The sequence below is a fragment of the Dendropsophus ebraccatus genome, chromosome 6 (assembly GCF_027789765.1).
Source record: "Dendropsophus ebraccatus isolate aDenEbr1 chromosome 6, aDenEbr1.pat, whole genome shotgun sequence".
Classification (NCBI taxonomy): domain Eukaryota; kingdom Metazoa; phylum Chordata; class Amphibia; order Anura; family Hylidae; genus Dendropsophus; species Dendropsophus ebraccatus.
Window position 1 is genome coordinate 14,070,232 of NC_091459.1, and position 22,334 is coordinate 14,092,565.

At 42.2% G+C, this 22,334-nt stretch overlaps 1 protein-coding gene across 3 annotated transcripts in view; it reads right to left on the minus strand.

Moving 5' to 3' along the window:
* MYOM2 (myomesin 2) overlaps window positions 1–22,334 on the minus strand; it is a 230,171-nt gene that overhangs the window by 126,212 nt on the left and 81,625 nt on the right. For 2 of the 3 annotated variants that reach the window (XM_069974527.1, XM_069974525.1), the window contains exon 1: window positions 1,708–1,788. The exons of the other annotated variant lie outside the window; for it this stretch is intronic. The gene's annotated coding sequence lies outside the window, so the exon portion shown is untranslated. Of the gene's footprint in view, window positions 1–1,707; window positions 1,789–22,334 lie in introns of those variants that run through there. 3 annotated transcript variants of the gene reach the window in all.

The window sequence follows — 22,334 nt, forward strand, 5'->3', positions numbered from 1 at the left end:
TGCTACAAAAAGCTGTTTGGAACCAAGTATTGGCCTAAGCCTGAACTGATTGTGCAGTTTCAGTACATTAAAGGGGTACTTCCTTCTTTTAGAAAGGTATACAGATTTGTAATTTACTTCTATTTAAAAATTACAAGTCTTCCAGTACTTCTGAGCTGCTGTATGCCCTACAGGAAGTTGTGTTTTCTTTTCAGTCTGATACAGTGCTCTCTGCTGCCACCTCTGTCCAGAGCAGGAGAAGTTTACTATGTGGATTTGCTATTGCTCTACACAGTTCCTGTCTCAGACAGAGGTGGCAGCGGAGAAAACTGTGACAGACTAAAAAGAATACACCACTTCCTGCAGCACATACAGCAGCTGATAGGTATGGGAAGACTTGAGATTTTTAAATAGTTGTAAATTACAAGTCTATTTAACTTTCTGAAACCAGTTGATTTGAAAGAAAAAGATCTTCGCTGGAGTACCCCTTTAAATAATTTGTCCATGGCTGCTTTCATCAACAAACAGTGCCACACCAGTCCACAGGGTTAGCTTGGTATTGCAGTTCAGCCATATTTGCTTCAATGGAGCTGAGATAGGTGTGTCACTGTTTCTGGAATAAACCAGCCCTATTTTTCTAATCTTATACAACCCCTATAGACTTGACATACCAAAGCACTATGATTTGTAACTCATGAGGATTTGGCATTCTTTTTTTTTTAACATTACATGCATTTTACATCAATAAGCCACGCTTTATGGCATACACGTTGCCTCTGTTCAGAGTCTTCTGCCACTTTCCACTCAAGTAAAAGGAAGGAATCCTGGTAACGCAGAAATAGAACAGCTCGGACGGCTTCCCAGCCTGTCACACACTGCATGAGAACCCATGTCTGTTCATGACACCATAGAAAGAAGCCTTATGACCTCATTTTTCCCTCTATACCTATATACTGATATCTTAACAACCTTAGAAAATAAACTACTACAACAACACAAAATGTCAAAAAAAAACACTAAAAAGTAATCCGCATTTAGTAATATAAATCTACAGGTAAAAAAAATATTCTCTATGACTAATATAGTACATATACTTTTATATATATATATATATATATATATATATATATATGAAAATAAGCACTCATGACTCATAAACTCTCTGTAATCCACCCACATTCACTATATAGACAGAGAAAAGTAATGAGAATAATAAAAAGCAATAAGTGCCTAAACAGCAATTCAAAATCTATCTGCAAGTCATAGAATATTCAGCCTTCCAAATCCCTTTTGGCTATGATACTATTCAACAAATCACAATGGGTTTATTGTTGAGCGCGTGAAATGTCAGAATACATAGTCGGAATGCATGTCATTGCCCTAAACCCACTGAGCTAGCTATTGCCATGCAATGCCTCTAATGCCACTTTGGATGTGTTGGTTTATTAGAACTTTGGCTTGCAGTCAAGTCGGTGGAGTACAAGGATTTGTACTCTCTTTTCCCTCTTAAAGATGTGGAAGCTTGGCAGAAAATTATTGATCGGCCCAAGAGAAGTTCGACCTTTCATCTTATCATTCGTAAATTAATTATATATATATATATATATATATATATATATATATATATATATAATTTTAGGTTCTCACAAAAAGTAACAAAAAATTTTTAAATCTGCAAAAGCAGAAAACATAGGCGTCTAGAATAAGAATCGAATAGTCGCAACTTACCAGTAATAAGAAGCAAACTTAAACCTTCCCAGCAGAGTAGAGCAGGATCTGTGTTAACTTCTAACCAGACTCAGAGTGATGAAAACAAAAATAATATCTATCTGTAAAGGAATGCTGCAGCCCTTCCATCCCATGTATGGCAAGCCACAGGGCTATATATAGCAGGCATGGAGTTGGGCTACCACAGTTTTAGGTCACCCTGACAGAGTATATCTTGACTCTAACAAATATAAAATATGTTAAAATACATAACTATAGTAAAATACATAGCACGATTTATTGTATTTTATGTTTACAGTAATGAAATATTTTAGTTTTATGTTGTATTTTGCAATAGTGTTAAACTTAAAGTATAAAACATACACCAAAGTCACTTATCTATCTATATAGCTATACATTACCCTTCTATAAATCTATGCATTCATCTATCTTTATTGTCAATCATCTATATATTATTTAGATTATAGATATTATAGATATATTTAAATCATCTAATCTATGCCCCTCTCTTAAGATATTTTATATATATATATATATATATATATATATATATTTATTTATATTTATTATTATAATTATTATTATTATAAATTATTATTATTTTTTTAATAATAATATATGCCCCTCTCTTAAGATTATATATATATATATATATATATATATATATATATATATACACTATATTGTTTTTCTTCTATGTTTCTATAAGTGTCAGTAAAATCATGGTATATGTAGTTTCTCCTGGCTCCGGAATATGCAGTAATTATTTGCTTTGGATATTTTGGATTAAGTACGTCCCTCTAGGCATTACCAGCTATGACTCCGAATGGACATTAAAGTGGCTGTTAATGAAGCCTTATACGCTTTAGTTATATTTAATTAAACATTACAGCGCACGCTATAAGGAAAATAACATAAATAGGGTGCGTGGTATAATTCTTCTAAAAAGCCCATTTACCAAGGGTAATATAGGATGGATCAGTCTTTGAAATTCCATTTACAGTTCTGTAGGTTGCTAATATCCATTTCATTACAGAAAGTACACGGTAAATGGATGACCTTGGAGACACAAGTGCATTGCTTTTCTCCTGGTTGTTTCTATACTCTCGAGTTACACTCACTCATTTCAAAGAAAACGGGGGAGGAATAAAGACTGTCACCCTGGACCGGCATATTATTAATTCCTGACATATAATGAAGTACCAGGTGGAAACATATTTGCTTCCTGCTATATTATGGTGTTATATTTTTGCTGATCTTTAACCTGTGCTCACATAGTACCATACATGTTTGCTATACAAATCCTACTATACCGAGATAAACATTACTAATAAAACCAATGCACAAAAGACATCCTCCCACCCTTACTACCAAATAGTGTATGAATAATATACTGTTGCCAAATAATACCACCACACCATACCCACCACATAGTGACTGAATAATATCAATAAATAATACCACCACCACACCATACACACCACATAGTGACTGAAAAATATAAATAAATAATACCACCACACCATACACACTACATAGTGACTGAATAATATCAATAAATAATACCACCGCACCATACATACCACATAGTGACTGAATAATATCAATAAATAATACCACCACACCATACACACTACATAGTGACTGAAAAATATCAATAAATACCACCGCACCATACATACCACATAGTGACTGAATAATATCAATAAATAATACCACCACACCATACCCACCACATAGTGACTGAATAATATCAATAAATAATACCACCACACCATACCCACCACATAGTGACTGAATAATATCAATAAATAATGCCACCAACACACCATACACACCACATAGTAACTGAATAATATCAATAAATAGTACCACCACACCATACACACCACATAGTGACTGAATAATATCAATACATAATACCACCACATCATACACACTACATAGTGACTGAAAAATATAAATTAATAATACCACCACACCATACACACCACATAGTGACTGAATAATATCAATAAATAGTACCACCACACCATACACACCACATAGTGGCTGAATAATATAAATAAATAGTACCACCACACCATACCTACCACATAGTGACTAAATAATATAAATAAATAGTACCACTACACCATACACACCACATAGTGACTGAATAATATAAATAAATAGTACCACTACACCATACACACCACATAGTGGCTGAATAATATCAATAAATAGTACCACTACACCATACACACCACATAGTGGCTGAATAATACCACCACACCATACACACCACATAGTAAGTAATGTAATACCACTGTACTGTTGCTAAAAGCTGTTACTCACTGTATGTAGACCATTACAATATTAGTTCTACATATATTATGCAGACCCTATAAGTGGTTGTAGGTGTGGTCCTCTTCTCTCTCGTCTTCTTTAAGCCATGACCTACAGGAACAGTTCTTCCATCCATGACTCATCTCATCTGTAGAATATGCTGGTCAAACATCTTAGGCTTTTGTCTTTTCCAGCACCCTGAATACCTCTATATAAACTCTCCTTCCATAGTGTCCCAAGCAGTAATGCCATCACACACACCCATCTATAAGGGGGAACAACACAGAGGGGGCATCTATAAGGGGGACAACACAGAGGGAGGCCATCTATAAGAAGGACAACACAGGGAGGGGCCATCGATAAAGGGGACAACACAGAGGTGGGCATCTATAAGGGGGCAACACAGAGGGGGCATCTATAAGGGGGCAACACAGAGGGGGGCACCTACAGGGTGGCAACACAGAGGGAGGCCATCTATAAGGGGGAACAACACAGAGGTGGGCATCTATAAGGGGGCAACACAGAGGGGGCATCTATAAGGGAGCCTAAAATGAGGGGGCTCTCTATAAGGGGCAGTACAAAGAGGGGGGCCATCTATCATGGACACTACCCAGAGGGGGGGGGGGCATCAATAAAGGAGACTACACAGAGAGGGGCCATCCATAAGGAGACCAGCTGTTTTATTGTCACCAAATGATTTGCTCCACATTTGCTGTTGCCCAAGGGCCCACCTGCTCCTCTGTTCCTCTGATCTGTGTGCTTGTTCCTAACTTCTCTGCTGCCAGCCCTAAATGTTGGCCTCTACCCAGGCTTATCTTTGACCTATCAGTGCTTTGCATTGTTGTCTCTTGGTCTGACTGCCCGGCTGCCACTCACACTGGTAGACACTTGTTATCCATCTGCAGTAAAGTCCAGATTTCTGTCAAATTAGTTCGGTCAGAGTTAGAGAAAAAGATGCATGGAAGAAATCCTGGCACTTCCACTAATTGGTTGGGTCACAGAAAAATCCCCACCCCTTATCTCTTACAGTTTTCTCAGGCCATGGACCCCACTGACCTTTGCAATGAGTTATAGGACCAGAGTGACCACAAATACATTTTGCTGTGGTTTATGATCATCCTTTCTGCTTACTTGGATGCCATGTCTTCATCTTCAGCAATGTCCCCACAGGTCACAACCTCTGCAGTAGCACAGTGTTCATACAACTGTTTTACAACTGCAGGTCAAATTTACCTGTAGCTTAGGCAGGATATGATGAGTTCATGATATGATGACCAGATGGAACCCCCGCGTTGCTATACTGACAGTAGAGACAAATATGAACACGCAGGATGAAAGTAACGGATGCAGGTGGCAGATGCTGGAACGAAGACACAGGTGCTGGTCACACCTTGCAGTTTACACAAATCAAGTAACTTAATGCCGGAACAGTAGGTTCACACACAGAACAGGAACACACAGGTATACTGGAAGCAACTGGGAGTGCAGGATCAGACAGCAGGAACACTAGGACACAAGGACACCACAGCGGGAACACAGAAACCAGGCTGGATATGGCAGGAACACCGGAACGCTTTTGCAAAGAAAAACACGGAAACACCTTTGCAGGACCCTAGGACCTTGATGCTTAGACAGAGCACATGTGGAGGAAGCCTCCTTAAATACCCAAGCCACATGTGTGGAATAATTAAGGCACTGAGCCTAAACTCTAAGAAGGGTGAATGTTCACCCCCTCTGGTGGCTGGATCTCTACTACATGCAGAGAGGACACAAGCTGCCCCTCGAGGCTAGGTCCAAAGGCCTGAAGGACTAGCGGCGGTGAGCGAACGCACAGTGGCTGGGACGCCCAACCACCATTACCTGGAACTAAAAACATCCAACTATTAACCTTGGTAACTGTTGATAAACTATAACAACCCTCCCACTTCTCTATCTCTTCCATCCTAGTGGAATGCAAGCACATGATCGATGACAGCACGAACCATCAACACATTTAAAGAGTCACTGTCGTATTTTTTTTTTTTTGCAGAAATCAATAGTCCAGGCGATTTTAAGAAACTTTGTAATTGGGTTTATTAGCCAAATCTGCCATTATCTGCATGTAAAAAGCCTTTTCCCAGGTCCCCCCCTCCTTCCTCTTTTTCATCCACTCTGAAAAATCTGAAAATTGTGACTTGTTGCAGGAGACGTCCCCTGTCTGCTCTAGGGAGAGGGGAGGGGGGAGGAGGAAGGAGGGAGTTAGCCGGCAGCAGAAAGCAGATAACAGAGGATTACAGGCACAGAGCTGGGTGACAGCTGTAATCCGAGCTGAGACAGGTCACTGGTGATGGTCACAGGAGATATCCTGTGAGGGATTTGTAGATTAACTCTTTGTTGTCCTGTTTTGGTCTTTTCTTTAGCTCTCTCCATAGGAGAACAATGAAGACAGGGGGGAGAGCTTCAAACTGCTTTTTCATGATAAAAATGCATTTTTCGGATAATAAACCCAATTACAAAGTTTCTTAAAATCGCCTGGACTATTGATTTCTGCAAAAAAAAAAATCACGACAGTGACACTTTAAGTCACAAATATTTTTGCTAAATATGTCCCCTGCTGTAAAGCACACTGTTGTCTTTATTTTTCTTTCTGTGAAGCCAACAAGAATACAATGTCATTTTGAGGACACATGATCTTTAGGAACTACCGGAGGCAGATTTTTTTTTTTTTATTAGGAGAAGATGTGCAGCAGCCAAAAGACATAGCACATTGAGTATGCAAAAGGTAAATTACATAAGGTATTGTATATAAGGCAGGAACACAACGATTTCTCCCTGACCTGAAATACGTTGCAATATCTGTCCTTGGATACGGAAAGTATTTATTTCCTGTTGCTTCTATAGCGCCAATATATTCAGCAGTAGCACTATACGGAGAGAATAAACATATATAACATAGATGTATTCTGACTCACAATGTCATTTGGCTGAATCATTTAACCTTTGATATTGTCATTGAATTTGCTTAGGTGAATGATTTATTGGTAAAACCTACACAACCAAACATACAAGGTATAACTATAGGATTGTTTCTATTTTCCAGGCTTCTAATGAAATACATCCAAGTAGGTCACACACATCGGGCTTGAAAAATCCGCTGCCTACGTTGCAGCTTCTATCATATTCGATGGGAACAATTGCGCAGCATGCAATGCTATCTTTAATGTCAAAAGGACGTAAACCATGAAGGAATCGGGCTGACCCATATTGTAAGTTAATGGGGTCTGTTGTGCATCAGTGGTATCCCTCCTGGAACAAATCTAGCAATCTGTCTTGGTTTCTATAGCAAACAGAAAAGACAATGCAAATCAGCCTAATTCATTTGGGGGCATTCCTTACCTCAATTTATATCAAATATAATCAATGCTCAAATTGCATGGATATAGTGGTAATTTTTTTTCTCCTTACGCATTGGAATGAGCCTTTTTTTCCTTTATATCTCTTGAGTGTTTGCCGTAGCACATTGTGTGTAGGTTGTGGGGGTAATCTCTTCATAGCTGTAACCCCCCTGTAATCCCTGGACAGAGAGCGCTGCTATACTGTGCCCACATATGTCCTGCTCATTCCTTCATGCTCCCTGCGGTCTTTGTCCACCCTTGTTTTTCCCATCCTCACCATTACTGCTATACTGTGCCTGCACTTACATTCAGCTATACACACTGCAGCTATAATGTTCCTGCACTCACACTCAGCTATACACACTGCTGCTATAATGTGCCTGCACTCACACTCAGCTATACACGCTGCTGTATAGAGAAGTTTCTGTCTCTGTCCTCCTGCACAGCTCTGTGATTCTCACTTCCTGATTGGTCCATGCTGAACACACACCCCTTCCCTATTGCTGTCATGTGACCACACAGACCTCTAACAGCAGCCCTGCTTCTCTATGCTAGCCTGTTGTACTACGCTACTGCTTTATAGGGGATCTGCAGCTCCATCCTGTATGTACAAACTGCTGCTGTGTTATCAGGTTTATGCACTTACTATACATTATACTCCACATGCGGATTGTTATACTGTACAATAACTTATAATATCACATATTCAGCTGTTTCTAAATGCTTATTTCATTTGTTTTACAAAACAACACTCCCACAGGGCAATACACTATTGCCCTGATAGTGGCCCTGGGATTCTCAAATGTATAAAATAAAAACCCAATACATAAAATCGATTCATTAATTTGTCTTCGAGCCGACTATCCCAGTGTTCATTAAAGGGGTTCTCTGGTGAAAATCTTTTTCTTTCAAATCAACTGGTTTCATATATAAAGTTGTAATTTACTTCTATTAAAAAATCTCATCTTTCAGTACTTATCAGCTGCTGTATGTCCTGCAGGAAGTGGTGTTTTCTTTATAGTCTGACACAGTGCTCTCTGCTGCCACCTCTGTCCATGTTAGGAGTTGTCCAGAGCAGTAGCAAATTCCCATACAAAACCTCTCCTGCTCTGGACAGTTCCTGACATGGACAGAGGTGGCAGCAGAGAGCACTGTATCAGACTAAAAAGAAAACACCACTTCCTGCAGGGCATACAGCAGTTAATACGTACTAAAAGACTTGAGATTGGTAAATAGAAGTAAATTACAAATCTACATAAATTTCTGAAACCAGTTGATTTTAAAGAAAAATATTTTTGCCGGGGTACCCCTTTAATAATGACTTAGTTACGTAGATGTCTGTAAACCAGACATATTACTCCACCACCTAATCTGGACATTACTTAATTTTGAAATCTGTACCCACTGATATATATGTCCTGCTGTGACCCCCATATAGTATAATGTACTGCTGTGTCCCCATATAGTATAATGCTCCCTGTGCCCCCACATAGTAATAATGTCCTGCTATGACCCCATATAGTAATAATTTCCCCTGTAGTGACCCCATATCGTAATAATGTCTCCTGCTGTTACCCCATATAGTAATGAAGCCTCCTGTGCCCCCATATAGTAATAATGTTCTGCTGTGGCCCCATATAGTAATAATACCCCCTGTGCCCCCATATAGTAATCATGTCTCCTGCTGTGACCCCATGTAGTAATAATGCCCCCTGTGTCCCCATATAGTAATAATGTCTCCTGCTATGACCCCATATAATAATAATGCCCCCTGTGCCCCCATATAGTAATAATGTTCTACTGTGACCCCATATAGTAATAATGCCCCTATATAGTAATAATGTCCTGCTGTGACCCCATATAGTTATAATGCCCCCTGTGCCCCCATATAGTAATAATGTCCTGCTGTGACCCCATATAGTTATAATGCCTCCTGTGCCCCCATATAGTAATAATGTCCTGCTGTGGCCCCTATATAGTAATAATGCCTCCTGTGCCTCCGTATAGCAATAATACCCCTAAGCCTCTATCCATGAAGAATACTCCCCATGTCTCTATACAGTAATAGTACCCCATACTGGAATAATGCCCCTGTGTTTCCATATGGTGATAATGCCTCCTTTGCATCATGCTGTAATTTGTAATTTGTAATTTACTTCTATTAAAAAAGTCTTCCAGTACTTATCAGCTGCTTTATGTTCTGAAGGAAGTGGTGTATTCTTTCCAGTCTGAAAAGGAGAGGTTTTCCATTGGGATTTGATACTGCTGGGGACAGTTCCAGACATGGACAGAGGTGGCAGCAGAGAGCACTGTGTCAGACTGAAAAGAAATATCCCTTGCTGCAGGACATATAGCAGCTGATAAGTACTGGAAGACTTGAGATTTTTTAATAAAAGTAAATGACAAATCTCTGGCACTTTCTTGCACCAGTTGATTGGAAAGAAAAATATTTTGGGTCAATAACCCCTTTAACTTGTAGTATAGGCTAAATATAAACAGATTATCACCTTAGAGATATCACAGTATTTTTTTTTTTTCGTTTTTGGTTTTCTTTCCTTTTCTTAGGCTCCTAAATGTGTATCAGACAGGGTAAGGCTTGGGTATCCTGGGTATAAGAGTGGCAGACTTTGTTCTTATTATGGCCCTTATGTAACCAACAGACGGGCACATTCCATTTTACATATGGGTCATATGTGTTGTCATCTCCTTGACATTTTAAGAGGTCAGTCATCGCCTAGGCATTGGAAAGCAGCATGCCTTGGTGACCTATATTTGGAAAAATGACAAACAGAATAACTAAATAATTCCTTTACTATCACTCTGGTATAAAAAAAAAAAATCTGTATTAAAATGCGTCAACAAAAAAGAAAGAAAAGAAAAAGAGGTTCTCAATACTTTAAAAGGTGTAGTGCATTTAAAGGGGTACTCCAGCGAAAAAAAATTCTTTCAAACTAGTGTCAGAAAGTTATATAGATTTATAATTTACTTCTATTTAGTCAAGTGGCGAATTTTTTTCACTCTACCACAGTGCCCTCTGCTGCCACCTCTGGCCATGTCAGGAACTGCCCAAAGAAGGAGAGGGTTTTCTATGGGGATTTGCTGCTGCTCTTGACAGTTCCTGACATGGACAGAGGTGGCAGCAGAGAGCACTGTGTCAGACTGGAGAGAATACATCACTTCCTGCAGGACATACAGCAGCTGATAAGTACTGGAAGACTGCAGATTTTTAAATAGAAGTACATTACAAATCTGTATAACTTTCTGAAACCAGTTGATCTAAACAAATCGCAGGAAATGATGAAGTCACCACGCCGTTACTTCGATTCCCTGAAGAAAGTAAGGGATTTGATCAAATCCCTGACCCCTTTTAGGGAAATGATTAAATGAATTCTATCATTTCCCTGCAACATACAAGTTGTGTACTCTATTGGGCCTCCTGCTCCCCAGCCTGTCGGGAGGTCTGGGAGGTCCTTGTCTGCCCCCGCCGCCGGAAAGGTCCAGTGCCATCTTGGGCCACTCTGCTCCCCGTCCGCTCCCCCCCAACATGCACCAGGTCTGGGGAGATCCGGCGGCATCTTGGGCCTTCTTCTCTCCGGCCACCTACCGCCGTGCAACACAGGGAGGCTAGCGCCATATTGGTCCTCCTGCTCGCCATCGTCCGCCCACCGCTGCTGTGCCTGCTGGGAGGTCCAGTGCCATCTTGGGCCTCCTGATGCTCATCCCGCCCCCTGCAGTGCCTGATGGGACGCCAGCGCTATCATGGGCCTTTCTGCTCCACGTCAGCCCACCGCCGCTGCTGTGCCTGCTGGGAGATCCAGTGCCTTCTTAGGCCTCTCTGCTCCTTCCGAGAGGCCACCGTCATCTTGGGCCTCCTGTTCTTTGCTGCTGTGCCTGGCCTGGGTGAGTAACAGACTTAAATAGGTTACTCATTTCATCATTTTCCTGAAAGGGCTCAGGGATTTGATCAAATCCCTGACTTTCTTCATGGAAATCATGTAACGGTGTAGTTATTTCATCATTTCCCAGGATCTTATTAAATCCTTGGATTCCATAATTTCACTGCAATACATACATCATATACACCCATACTGCACATGCATATACTATATACATACATCATATACACCCATACTGTACAAGCATATACTATTTACATACATTATATACACCCATACAGTACAAGCATATACTATATACAAATATTTGCCAACAGTCCCGTTTTGCCAGGACTGTCCCGGATTTGACAAAGCAGTCCCGGCAGCATCATCCCCTTATGTGGGCTCCTCAGTATACCAGCAGTCTCACAGCACACTGTATTATACTGGTGGTATGATGAGGGGATTATATATCAGTCACAGCACACTGTATTATACTGGTGGTATGATGAGGGGATTATATATCAGTCACAGCACACTGTATTATATTGGTGGTATACTGAGGGGCCACATGAGGGGGGTGATGCTAAAGGAGATCAAGCTCCAGTCTGCCCCAGTCACCCCCCCAGTCTGCCCCAGTCACCCCCAAGTCTGCCCCAGTCACCACCCAGTCTGCCCCAGCTACCCGCAGTCTGCCCTCACCCCCAGTCTACCTCAGCTACCCCAGTCTCACCCAGTCTGCCCCAGCTACCAAGGTTTCATGGAGCCCCATACAGTTGTTTGCTATGGGGCCCCATGACTCCTAGTTACACCCCTGCCCCTCATGTGTTCCTGTACTATTGTACCCCTCATCAATTCCTGTATTGCTACTACACCCCTCATCTATTCCTGTAGTACTACTACTACAACCCTCATCCTTTTGTGTTGTTCTGACTGGAAAATTCTGGGGAAAAAAACAACCCAAAACAGTGGTGACAAGCCACACCCCGTAAACCACACCCACGATAGGCCACACCCACCTAAACAACATCCACAATAAGCCACACCCCCTGTCAACACTAAGGTGTCCCTGGAAAAAAATTTCAAATGTTGGCAACTATGTATACATACATCATATACACCCATACTGTACATGCATACGCTGTGTACATACATCATATACACCCATACTGTACATGCATACACCATATATTGTACATACAACATATACACCCATACTGTACATGCATATACCATATATTGTACATACAACATATACACCCATACTGTACATACATACACCATATACATACATCATACACACATACTCCCTGTGTGAAAACCCAATGTAGTATAGACCCTTATGTGCTGTCCCCAGTAGTATAGACCCCTGTGTGCTCCCCCACTAGTACATACCCCTTGTGAGCTGCCCCCCCAGTATTATATCCCCCTTGTGTGCTACTCCAGTAGTATATACCCCTTTTGTGCTGCCACCCAGTATTACATACCCCTTGTGTACTCCCCCAGTCGTATATACTCTTAGTGGGCTGATGACTTGTGTATAAGTCCCCCTCCCATATCCCCCAGCAGGCATCTTCCATAACAAACAAAAGACACATGTATACTCACCTGATGTCCACACATTTTTTCAAGTGGCGCTCGGGTGACGTCACTCAAACGCGGCGCTGGGACACCAGGGAGAGAGCTGGCTCTTGTGACCGCAGGCAAAACACTGGCTGAGGTCACAAGAGGCTGACAGGGAGGGGGGCCAATGGTTTCCGTTCTGTCAGTATTCCCGTTCTGTCAGTATTCTTCCACCAGTTTTGCTCTGTGTGAACGAAGCCTAAGTGTACAGCACTAGCTAGGAGAAAGGTCCAGAAAAAGGGGCGGGGCTACTCTAATGAGTTCCCCTCATGAGGTAGTTGTGACAGTGCTGGTTAGTCGAGTGCAGCTGTAGCAGGAGTAACATCCTCTGAGGGGACTACAGCCTGTGAGGAGATTTCTAGGAGCCAGCTCACCAAAGACTGAGTCAGTGTGACAGATGGGACAGTTATGAAGCTATGAAGGTTACTTATTCTTATTATTGACCAGGGAGAGAGCCTGGTCCACTTCACTCTTCTAGGTACTGTTTTATACTGAGAGATAATTTCTCGAAGTGCCCTTAGTTCTTCTGGGAACCGAAACATTGTGGCTTACGACCCCGGCCCAGATAACCCTACAGGACTCTCATCCCGCTGGATAGTGGTTCACTGCCAGCATACAAAAGGGCGACTCCATATACCCCAACAATCTCCATTGTAACAACAGTGACCCATCTCTGTCAGTCAGTCAGCCATATTGACAGATATCAAAGGTGTTGACCACTTTATAGTAAAATAGGTCAGTATACAGTATTACTAACTGTACTCACTGTATATACTGACAGCAGCTCCCTGTGTACTTCATAGAGCTAAAAGGGGTTATCCAGTGCTACAAAAACATGGCCACTTTCTTTCAGGGACAACACGACTCTTGTCTCCAGTTCAGGTGCTATTTGCAATTAAGCTCCATTCACTTTAATGTAACTGAGCAGCAAAACCCTGCCCAAGCTGTAGACAAGAGTGGGGCTGTCTCTGAATGAAAGTGGCCATGTTTTTGTAGAGCTGGATAACCCCTTTAAACCAGACTCCCCTCCTCCAGGCTGGGCTGTCCTGCTTTGTTTCTGTCCATAACATAGCTGATATGGAGGAGCATGTGACCATGCCCCGCCCCCTGTGTCCTCCATAGAAATATACAGGCTCAGTGGTGGACACTGGGGAGTGGGGCACGGTCACATGCTCCTCCATGTCAGCCATTTTATGGACAGAAACACCACAGAGCAGGACAGGAGGAGGGGAGTCTGATTTTAGCTCTATGACGTACACAGGGAGCTGCCGTCAGTATATACAGTGAGTACACCTACTAATACTGTATACTAAACTATTTTACTATAAAGCGGCCAACCCCTTTAAGCATGAAGAAACTGTTCAAGGTATATACTTCCTACACAAGTAAAAGTCACTGTTGTACCTCACTGTCTCGACTCCCTGTTGTCTGATTTTCTCTGAACCTCATTGCAGTGTCCCAGAACAGGCCATCTTGTCTGTTGTTCTATCCCTACATCTTTGTTGTAGTCATTCCTGTTCTGGAAAGCTATGGTCCACTGCAACTGTGTATTGTGTAACCCCCTGCAGTATTCAGGTTTACTGTTATGCTCATATCTCATGTATATTTCTCTGTATGTGTCTTAATGGTGATGATGCAAAGGCTGGTGTATCACGTGACTGTGCCCTGTTGCCATGGTACCCCCAATGGTCATCGAGCTTTGGCTGGGGTTACCATGTGACTTCCTGTTCTACCTCAGTCTATCTCCTACCACAGAGGGGATAGGTTGTGTGTGTGACTCCTCTTCACCTTCAGAAGAGGAGCCTCGGTGTGCTCTGCTGCTACAGTCCACTGGCTGTGTTCCTGTCTCAAGTCTCAAGATCCTCATCTGGGTGTCACTTTCAGTCATTCTTCTCATCATCTCAATTCATCAACAGCAAGTATTCATCTCAGTCTCATTCCACCCAGCATCTTATCCTCAGTATCACTACTACTCCCATCATTCAGCACGCTATCAGCACAGCCTAGTGCAGCATCACCCATTACTCTCCTTTATTCAAGATTGTCTTATTCCCGGTTGCATCCGGAGAGACTGTTGCTACTAGTTACCACCGTTACAATAAATATACAACTACCGTTGTTTCTGAACCTTGGCATTGGTGTGATAATTGGTGCCCTGACTAAGGACAACGAGGAATCGCATGCCCAGTATCCCCGCATGGTCAGGAGTCCGGTTTCCAGCTGCTATCCCTCGTGCCTAAACCGTGACAACATTTAGCTAGCAGCTGCCCCGGTTCCTGCCCGCAACAACATCCTCTCAGCGGAGTGGCCCCTAGGGGCCCAGGCATCGCATCATCACCATCAAGGGCTTCTCCATTACCACCTCAGGCAAAAGTAATAGAGAACTACAAGTACCATCATCACCAAACACCTACAGTAGGTACAGGCTTCATTGTATAGCACTTAGATACAATACTAGTATTGTTTGTACTGTGTACACTAGTAGTTTTGAGTCTGCTCCAAGTACAGAGTTTTTATATCACTACAAAACATACCCCCCCCCATAGTCCTTCTCGACAATGCCCATTATGTGTCGATCACCAGAGTCTTTAGCTGAAATGAAGAAGAGAAATTTACCGTGTAAATCCCGTAATAGTAAGAGGTGTTTAATACAGCATTAATGTTGGAAAATGTACCATAAAGTAATTGTTTGTGCGTGAACAATGTTCCAGTCAGGCTTCCTCCGAATCCTCCCGCTCGTCATAACCCTCAAGATCCGCATCATTTTCCTCAAGTGATTAATAGGCGCTGATATTATTCGGGCCAAGTGTACCAGACAGCTGCTCAGTAGCCTTCTATCAGGACATGTAATTTAGCATCAAGCCGTAACGCAATGGAAAAAAAAAAAAAAAAAAGCATCAATACGAGACTCAGAGCAACAGTCACATTGCTGAGTCTAATCCAAGATGAACTGAAGCAGGTTTTATATTCAGAAAATGGCTTACAGCTTTTAGATTGAACTGGGTCAAATTGTATTTCGTGAACTTAATTCAAACTGCCACGCGGAATATAGAGCTTCTGCCGCAGAGCTAACTCCGAATCACCGGAGATCACTGACAGTCTGCTATAGAGGCAGAAGAAAATAGAGACGTACATAGAACGCGGCTATGTCAAGCAGAACCAGTTTAACCCAGGGGTACTCCAGAGGTGGCGCCTTTCATAGACTGCAGGGAGCTGCTATTTGATAGACATCCAGTCATCCTCTCACTTTCTCATCTCCAATAAGGGGGAGGTTCTTTTTTTTTTTTTAGTTTTCATTAAAAATGATGGCGTATTCTATAATGCAGGGGTAGGGAACCGTGGCTCTCCAGCTGTTGCAAAACTACAACTCCCATCATGCCTGGACAGCTAAAGCTTTAGGGTCCTATTCCACAGAGCGATAATTGGCCCGATTATCGCTCCGTTGAATACAGACAACATTTTTTTTAGGTTCAAACCTAAAATCATCGGGCCCCGACCACGCATCACTGCATGGAATAGCGAAGCGCGGCGGGCAACTGACGATGTCACAAGCACCATACTTTACCTTACCATATTGCAGGTCTTCTCCTGCGCTCCTTCTTCCTCCCGGTCTCGCGAGCAGCAGCAGCTGCGGTGCGGTGCTGACATCTGGCTCAGCCAATCACTGGCCAGGACCGCCGCGGCCAGTGATTGGCTGAGCGGTCTGTCAGCTCAGACAGGCGGCACCAAAGCTGCTGCTGCACGCGGGACCGGGAGGAAGAAGGAGCGCAGGAGAAGCCCTGCAACATGCTTAGGTAAAGTATGGTGTTTAAACAAGGGCTGCAAGGACATTGGTAACGATGTCCCTGCAGCCCTTGCTAAACGATTATCGGGCTGTGTAATAGGCCCAGTAATAGGCCGTGTAATAGGCCCAGTAATAGGCCGTGTAATAGGCCCAGTAATAGGCCATGTAATAGGCCCAGTAATAGGCCGTGTAATAGGCCCAGTCTAGCAGATCGGCACTCGTTTACATTTATGATCAGGCCTCTATCGGCCCGTGGAATAGGACCCTTAGTAAGGTTTCCTTCCCCTGCTATATAGGGTTTCTTAAGAACTAAAATCGGCTTGTATTTTTGTTTCTCTCACTGTAAATTAAATATGGGGTATAAAGATGTAGTTTAAAGTAACTCTGTACCCACAATCTGACCCCCCCAAACCACTTGTACCTTCGGATAACTGCTTTTAATCCATGATCTGTCCTGGGGTCCGTTGGGGTCAGTTATTGTCCTAAAAACATACTTTTAAACTTGAAGCCCGTGCCAAGCGGTAGTATCTGTGCCCTAACTTTGCACCACCCCTCCGGCCCTCCTCCCCACCCTCCTCATCATTAGGAATGCTCCAGGCAGTTTGCCTCCTATTCCCCACCTGTGTCAGCCCGGCACATGGGCTGGATCGTTAAGGACCTGTGCAATGTTCAGCATGGAGAAAATGTTTCAGTGGCATTCCTAATGATGAAGAGGGTGGGGAGGAGGGACGGAGGGGGTGGTGCAAAGTTAGGGCACAGATACTCCCGTTGGGCACGGGGCTTCAAGTTTAAAAGTATTTTTTTAAGGACAATAACTGCATCACCTGCTGAACGGACCCCAGGACGGATCTTGGAGTAAAAGCAGCTATCCGAAGGTACCAGTGGTTTGGGGGGGGGTCAGATTGTGGGTACAGAGTCACTTAAAAGGGGTCAGAAACTTGCTGTGCAGTTAAAAAAAAAAAAAAAAAAAAAAATAAAACTTTGACCCACTGGGGCCCTATTACAGGGCGATTCGGCCACTTATCGCTCCGTGTAATAGAGACAACAATCAGCTGATAATCGGCTGATCGTTTCCTTAGGTTCGACCTCAAATCCTTGGTTGTCAGGCTATTACATGTAGCAATGTGCAGTTGACAGCTGATGATTGTAAAATATTATTTACTTACCTTACCACGTCCCTGGGTGTCCTCGGGCCTTCCCCGGTGTCTGCAGCTCTGCCTTCTGTTACCTTCTGGTCCGGTCTCTGCACTGACAGGCCACTCAGACAATCACTGGCCGAGACAGGACTGCAGCCAGAAATGGAGCAGAAGACAGAGCTGCAGCTGCAATCACCGGGGAAGTCACAAGGACACCAGGGAAGGTGGTAAGGTAAGTAAATATTTTATTATTTTACACTAAAGGCAAGGGCTGCACGGACATGACTAACGATGTCCGTGCAGACCTTGCTGCCTGATAGTCAGCCCGTGTAATTGCTCCGTAAACAAGCGCTTATCTAGCAGATTGGTGCTCATTAACACTTTATGATCAGGCCATGTAATAGGATTTGCTACTGCTATGGGGATTTGTTCCGGCTCTGGACAGTTCCTGACTTGGACAGAGGAGGCAGCAGAGAGCACTGTGTCAGTAGGAGAGAATACACCACTTCCTGCAGGACCTACAGCAGCTGATAAGTACTCAAAGACTTGTGATATTTTTTAATAGAAGTAAATTACAAATCTCTGGCACTTTATGGCAGCAGTTAATCTGAAAGTAAAATAAAAAAAATGGCGAACAACCCCTTTAATGCCAAAAACACAGGATATTTATAATAACATTCAATATGAATGGCTAACAAGTTTTCTAGAGATAAGTCTAAGCTCTAGATTGTAACTGTACTCCTAGGAAATCGCTGTCAGTTGTTAAGTCCCAGACTGGTTATAGGGATATAGGGGCGGTCAGGACTTGGAATGGCGCAATGTAAAATATTCAAAAAACATCCCATAGACATTTATGTAATATTAAAAAAAGATTTACACAACACATCTGAAGGATTCCACATACAGAATCCAGGATTAGAAGGGATTACACTCCCTTTGCTGCAGGAACACTGTATATTATTTCAGAGATGCATCCGAGTTTAGTAGCTAGGGACAAAGCACCAGGTACCAATGTTATCTCCTTGGAGGTTTATGCATTTTAAACGGGTAGTTCACCCAAAAAATTATTTCAAATCAACTGGTGCCAGAAAGTGGCAGAAATTTGTAATTTATGTATATTAAAAAATCTCAAGTCTTCCAGTACCTATCAGCTGTTGTATGTCCTGCAGGAAGTGGTGTATTCTTTCCCGTCTGGAGAGCAGGAGAGGTTTTCTATGGGGATTTGCTGCTGCTCTGGACAGTTCCTGACATGGACAGAGGTGGCAGCAGAGAGCACTGTGTCAAACTGGTATCCTGATTTAGATATTTTCATACATTTCTAGGTGATATATGTGTAATGGTACAGTGCAAAAAAATCCATTCAGAACTGTTATGTCATGAGAAACATGGAATATTGAATGTGCAACTGGGACATTGCTCTGTTCATTGGCTGAGCGGGCTGTCCATCAGCCAAGATGGGGGTCCCGGAGCTACGGAATAGACAGTGGGACTCGTGTTATGTCGCACTAAATTATTATACCGCTACCCGTCGTCCGGATCTTATAAATATCCTTCATGTTACATTATTGTTCACATCTCTAGAACAGACATCTAACTGTAGGTATAAGTCAGTGAATGCCATAAATCTCTGGCGTTACAATCTGTATTTATAACACTATCACCCTCCACGGGCGGACAATAAAAGTTTTTACGATGACTTTTGTATATGAGCAGTTGGTGCGTGATATTTTCTGAGTTCTATATATAGGATTCCATTTCAGTAACATATCACTCCCCACATGAATATAATAATCTACTTTCTATAGCGGGAGACAATGCAGTCCTACATAGCAATGTAGCTCCTTGTAAAGTAAGAAGAGGGAGGGCGGCCATATCTTCATATTTGGGTCCATATCTGATTGAGATTTTCTTTACTTGGTTTTATGTTAAATAAAGTAGGTTACAAAATTCACTCTAAATACTGAAATGTCCCAGGAAATGTGTGGAAATGTCTTTTCTGCAGTTATTGATCACAGTGAGACTAGGGACGTAACTACCACCCTAGCAGCCATAGCAAGTGCTATGGGGCCCACCACATTACGGGGCCCACTCCTGCAAGATACTAGGCCATCATCATTTAATCAAAAGTTTGCTATGGGCCCAGCCATTTCTAGTGATAAAAAAAACATAGCTATCGCTATTACATTTTATTGATACATATACCACCCAGCTACCATAAATAGCCAAATACCACATATATGGAGTCTCAGCGTGTGGCAGATAAGACTATGTTCACACAACGTACTATTGTTTTCGCACAAAGCATTGAACAACAGCCATTGTTTGGTACTCAAAACAATGGCCGTTGTTCAATACATTGGGTGAAAACGAAGGGCGTTTGTCCATTGACTTCAATGCATTTCATTGCAGTTTTAGGCCATGTTCACACAACGTATGCTTTACATAAATTACAGCCCTTGTAGCAATTTGCAACAACAGTCGTGATTTATGCAAAACATGTTGCATTTGATTAAATGGAATTCTGGACGGAGCGTGTACACATAGTATTCAGCGGACGCTATTCATAGTATTCAGCGGACGCTCCGGCCGCACGCTCCATTGTGAGCAACGGTTAATTGAGATGCGGGTGCCCACGGATGTGCCCGCATTCCAATTCATCAGAAATGAAGATCATCCGGTCGGGATGATTTTCTCTGACTCTAAAAGGGTCACAGAACGGCCAGTGTCTTATGCCATGTGAACATGGCCTTAATGGAAAACAATGGCTATTGTTTTCAAAAATAGCTGTAGGCATTGTAAGGTTTCCCAAAAGGGTCTCAATCAAAGTTCTCTCCTGACAGTACAGTCATGTGAATAAGTAATCACACCCTATGTAAACTGATTTTATTTTGTAATATATTAATAAATAAATGTAAATAAATAAAAATACATAATCCCCCAGCAGGAAGCCTTATTTTATATTTCCTTTTAATTTTTTTCAGTTTTTTTTAATCCACTCTGAGGCCTTATTTCACACGTCCCCTGAGTTAGTGCACGTTGATGTCTATCAGTAGATTACAAGGACGCAAACCAATCCTGAAAAAAAAAGGGCATGTCCTAGTGTAGACCCAGATTTTTTTGCGGATTCTCTCAAAGAAATCAATGGGATCTGCTATTTTCTACGCATTGTAACTTTTTGTTGTCCGTATTTCCGGAAAAAAAAAATAAGGATGAGTCATTAGTCACATGTTGAAAGGTTGTGTTTCTAAAAAACGGATTTACAGAAATACGGATACACTACAGATGCCCAATCCGCAATTTTTAGCGGATTGTATGGGTGGATAGCGGGAGGAGTCTACGGGCATGAAAAAATACTGATCGTTACCATAAGGCCTTAGTTTGGGCTCAAAAACTGCTGCGTGTCACCGGCCTAAATGAAGTTTTTAGAATGGGCGTCTTACTGAGGCTTCGACATAGTCCAGACAGAAACATATTTTTTAAAATGTTCGTACATTTTCTATTATGTTTAGATTAAATGCATTTTTACAAGATCCTTTTCTAGCAGTGATGCCACTTATGTCTTATATTATTCTCCCATATCCTTGTATAATTAATCATTTATAGTAGATTCTGTGATAGCTGCAAAGTCTGTGATGCTACACTGCCAACCCGAATCATAAGATTTCCATCACTATGTGTTACCGTTAGTATCAAGTATTTCCGGTTCAATGTGTTAAATCCTCACCATATCTTCTGTTATGGTGTTTTATGTATAGCAGAAATATAATCTTTTCCTATGTTTAAAACATGTAGGCAATTGCTAGGTAACAGTCTTTTAGTTGATCTCAGAATAATGGATCTGGTACGTTGCTTGAGTCTAATCTTTGGGTAGAGTTGAGTTGTCAGCCTTTACAAGGATTCGCATCATATAAGGATGTGCCCACTACAGAATACCGACAGAACACCCGTTGAGGATTCCACAGCTCACAGAATCACTGTGGCCTGGCCTGGAGACCAGGAACCATCTGTGGGACCTATGCGGTTTCTGAGTTCCTATATGTTCCTATATGGTTAAAGGAGTTCCAGTAATAGCAAAGCTTGGCTAATAACACAATGTTGAGGCTAATAGAGACAGGGGAGAAAACGTTATCCATGCTGGGGCACTATCTTCTTTTAGAGCCCTGATAACAGACAAAAGCCAAAAATCAACCATTAGGTCAGAGCAAGAAAAGCCGAAAATTCGGATGCAATACTGGGTTTCCTTAGGGGTCTTCCCGATGGATAGCTTTTACCACTAAGTAGGGCCTGTGTCACTCTGTGCCCATGGACAGCAATAGGCAGCTCTTCATAACCACAGATGTAGATAAGTCTTCTTTTAAGTCCCCACAGTTGAGAGCCATAAGGGTCCGACTCCCTGCAAGAAGCCCACTGTCATCAAAGTCAATCAAGTCCAGTTCAAACAAATCAGCCAAGTTTTACCTTGCAGTTTTTCAGCACTTTACTCAAAACTTCATAAAAGTATTTCCTA